Source organism: Gekko japonicus, unplaced genomic scaffold, assembly GCF_001447785.1.
Source record: "Gekko japonicus isolate JY-2015 unplaced genomic scaffold, Gekko_japonicus_V1.1 scaffold2906, whole genome shotgun sequence".
In the NCBI taxonomy this organism is placed as follows: Eukaryota; Metazoa; Chordata; class Lepidosauria; order Squamata; family Gekkonidae; genus Gekko; species Gekko japonicus.
Genome location: NW_015161495.1, coordinates 64634 through 69074, shown reverse-complemented (window position 1 = coordinate 69074; position 4441 = coordinate 64634). Strand labels below are relative to the sequence as shown.

General features: G+C 43.8%; 1 pseudogene; it reads left to right on the top strand.

Annotated features, from left to right (window-relative positions):
• The first annotated feature begins 2349 nt into the window (after positions 1–2349).
• On the top strand, positions 2350–4441 carry LOC107125731 (annotated as a pseudogene).

Genomic DNA, 4441 nt, shown 5'->3' with positions numbered 1-4441 from the left:
GCTCTTTGGGTGAAGAAGGACGTCCTTTTATCCGTATTGAACCTGGGACCTCTTATGGCAGTGAATTCCATGTGTTAATCACTCTTTGGGTGAAGAACAACTTCCTTTTATCCGTATTGAACCTGGGACCTCCTGTGGCAGTGAATTCCATGTGTTAATCACTCTTTGGGTGAAGAACAACTTCCTTTTATCCGTATTGAACCTGGGACCTCCTATGGCAGTGAATTCCATATGTTAATCACTCTTTGGGTGAAGAAGAACTTCCTTTTATCCGTATTGAACCTGGGACCTCCTGTGGCAGTGAATTCCATGTGTTAATCACTCTTTGGGTGAAGAAGGATGTCCTTTTATCCGTATTGAACCTGGGACCTCCTGTGGCAGTGAATTCCATGTGTTAATCACTCTTTGGGTGAAGAACAACTTCCTTTTATCCGTATTGAACCTGGGACCTCCTGTGGCAGTGAATTCCATGTGTTAATCACTCTTTGGGTGAAGAACAACTTCCTTTTATCCGGATGGAACCTGGGACCTTCTGCATGCCAAGCAGAGGCTCTACCACTGACCCACAACCCCTCCCTTCTTGTGAGAGAAGAGACCCTCATTTTCCTTGACTCTGGCTACTGACAAGATGGGGAGGGTTGGAGGTGTTCAGGTCTCGAGCTCCATCACCAACTACGCCTAGATAAGAATCCTCCTCCCAGTTCTTCCTTCCAGACCTTTTCCAGGGTCTGAATCGTAGTGTTAGATTGGTTTGCTGCTACCTCCAAGATCTGAGAGGACCTTCTACCCAAAGGGGGATAAAAACTGAATTGTCCTTTTCTTCTGAGTCAGAATACAACATGACATGTTCCTCCCTGCTTTCCTGGTACTAAACAAAAGGGAACTTCATGGTCAGTTCAATTTCCCTTTTGCACCCAACGTGTTACTATCTGTCTGCCTGTCTTATCTATCACTGCTCATACGGCTATCACCTTAAGCAGAAATTAGAACCGAAGAAAATATTTTAAAAGACCTTACTCAGTATTATTTCTCTTATATTTGATTATTGCGCCTATGAATTTTGCCACTGAGAGGGTGACACGATCATTGGTATCTGATAGTAGCCACGACACCTGGGCTCACGCATTTAGCAGTTCCATAGCTTTAAAGAGCCAGTTTGGTGTAGTGGTTAAGTGCGCAGACTTTAATCTGGGAGAACCTTGTTTGATTCTCCACTCCTCCACTTGCACCTGCTGGATGACCTTGGGCAAGTTCTGTCAGAGCTGTCCTTGAAAAAGAGGAGTTTCTGTCAGAGCTCTCTCAGCCCCACCTACCTCACAGGGTGTCTGTTGTGGGGAGGGGAAGGGAAAGGAGTTTGTAAACCGCTCTGAGACTCCTTTGGGTAGTGAAGGGCGGGGTATAAATCCAATCTCCTCTTCCTCCTCTTCTTCCTCCTCCTCTTCCTCTTCTTCTTCTGTAAAGGGGTGACTAAATTATCATCGAATATAGGGCACTCCATAATCATATGTTCAATGGTTTCGATTGTATGATATGAGCATCTACATGTTATTAGACACTTATTATATTATATCTGCCCTCCAAAACTGCCGGGGGAAGAACGCTCAGTCTTGCCAAAGTAAAAGCCCTTCTTCGTTTTGGGACTGTCAATTGATAAAAAAAAATTTCGGCAGTTGCATTGGGAGGGCAGTTCCCAAATGGAGCATCGAACATACCCTGCGCGCCCTAATAGACGTACTTGTAACATCCAATTTCCTTACAGATTTTTAAATCTGTCTTCTAATGTCTTTAGTTTCAAACCGTTCATAAGTGTCTGTAACACTGGCCCATACTGCATATCAGCAAAATAGGAATCTTGTCATTGAACCTACTTGCGCTGTATTGTCTAGGCGAAGTAGTGGGGAGCTTCCCAGGGCTCAGGCAGAAAAGGGTCTTTTGCAGCCCTACTGTTTTGAGATCCTTGAATGGGAGACCTCAAGGACTGAGACTTCATGCAAGCGACACAGTTGCTCTGTCACAGAATTAAAACCCTTGCAAAGGAGTAATTGGCTGCTTCCCCACTGAGTCTTTCTGTTATACAAAATACGAGTTCATCAGGTTAGTCTTATTTCTCATTCATTGTGTTTCTTTTTTAAATTTCCTACAGAGAAGGAGAACGAGAGCAGTGAAGAACAGAAAAGAGGGACAACTGAAGCAAAACAGAAATGGAGGAAGGAATCCACCAGTCCTGAAGGTGCTGACTGCCGTGAGATCACAATGCAAGAAGCAAGTCACAGAGGAAAGGAAAGGATTATGTTCCCTACGTGTGCAGACTTCTTAGCTGGCACATCAGATCTTAGCACACAACAGAGAATGCCGGATGGGGAGGAACTGTTACAAACGTTAGAGGGTACAAAGAATGTCAGTCAGAGCAAAAACTTTATCTTTCATAAACAGTGGCATATAGAGAAGAAGCCACACAAATGCTCAGAGTGTGGAAAGAGATTCAGCCAGAATGTCCACCTTATTGTACATAAAAGAGGACACAGTGGTGAAAAACCATATGAATGCTCGGAGTGTGGGAAAAGCTTTCGTCAGAGAGCAAGTCTTACTTCCCATGAAAGGATCCACACAGGGGAGAAACCATATAACTGCTCTGAATGTGGAATGAACTTCCGTCACAGTTCGAGTCTTTCTTCCCATCAAAGAATCCACGCAGGGGAGAAACCATATAAATGTCCCCAGTGTGGGAAGAGCTTCAGTCACAGCTCAGATCTTGCTTGCCATCAAAGAATCCACACAGGAGAGAAACCATATCAGTGCTCTGAGTGTGGAAAGAGTTTCAGTCGGAGCACAAGCCTTACTTACCACCAAAATATCCACACAGGCAAGAGACCATATAAATGCTCTGAATGTGGAAAGAGCTTCTGTCACAGTTCAGGTCTTTCTTCCCATCAAAAAATCCACACAGGAGAGAAAGCACATCAGTGCTCTGAGTGTGGAAAGAGTTTTAGTCGGAACACAAGCCTTACTTGCCACCAAAGGATCCACACAGGTGAGAAACCATATAAATGCTCTGAATGTGGGGAGAGCTTCCGTTACACTTCGAGTCTTTCTTCCCATCAAAAAATCCACACAGGAGAGAAACCATATAAATGTGGGAAATGCGGAAAGAACTTCAGCTGTAGTTCACGTCTTTTTTACCATCAAAGAAGCCACACAGGGGCCCTGACCTTGATAGCTGAGGCAAGCTCGATCTCTTCAGCTCTTGGAAGCTAAGTAGGGCCGGCCCTGGCTAGTATTTGGGTGGGAGACCTCCAAGGAATACCAGGGTTGTGGTGCAGGGGCATGTGATGGCAAGCCACCTCTAAACGTCCCTTGCCTCCAAGGCCCACTAGGGGTTGCCAGAAGTTAGTTTGACTTGATGGCAATAAAAAAGAAGCCACACAGGAGAGAAACCATATAAATGCTCTCAGCGTGGAAAGAACTTTGGAGAAAGTGGAAAACTTACTTCCCATGAAAGAATCCACAGAGAGAAGTATCTATATATGTGTTTTGAATGTGGAAAGATCTTTAGTCAGAGCACGATGCTCAGTATACATCAAAGAATCCACATAGGAGAGAAACTATATCAGTGCTTAGTGTGGAAAGAGCTTTTCTCAGAGGGGAAATCTTCCCTCTCATTAAAAAAATCCACACAAGAGAGAAACCATATGAATGTTCTGAGTGTGGGGAGAGTTTCAGTCGCAGCTCAAGTCTTGCTTACCATCAAACAATCCACACAGGAGAGAAATCGTATAAGTGCTTGGAATGTGGAATGAAGAGTAAGAGCTCAAACCTTGTTTCCGTACAAGAATCCACACGGGAAAAACCATACAAATGCACTGAGTGTGGAAAGAACTTCACTCATAGCTCAGGGCTTACTTCCCATCAAAGAATCCACACAAGGGAGAAACCGTATACATGCTTTGACTGTGGTAAGAACTTTAGTCAGAGGACAGTGCTCAATATACATCAAAGAATTCACATAGGAAAGAAACTATCAGTGTTCAGAGTGTGGAAAGAGTTTTAGTCAGAGTGGAAATCTTGCTGACCATCAAAAATCTACACAAGGTAGGAACTGTATAAATGCCCCAAATGCAGGGTCTTCTTCACTGTGAATCCTAAACTCTGGCACTCCCTTCCAACAGCTGTCTGTCTGGTAACAAACTTTAACTGGCAAGGAAAGATTGTTGAGACTTTCTCTTTCTTTCTTTCTTTCTTTCTTTCTTTCTTTCTTTCTTTCTTTCTTTCTTTCTTTCTTTCGCATTTGACTGATTTTCCCCTGCAAACACATGCTGCGAATTAAAATTGCCTTTCTGTGTCTATGTGTTTTGCATATCATTTATATTTACCCCCTAATCCAGAGGTGTCGAACGCATTTGTTATCAGGGCCGGACCTGACAAATGAGACTTTGTTGGGCCG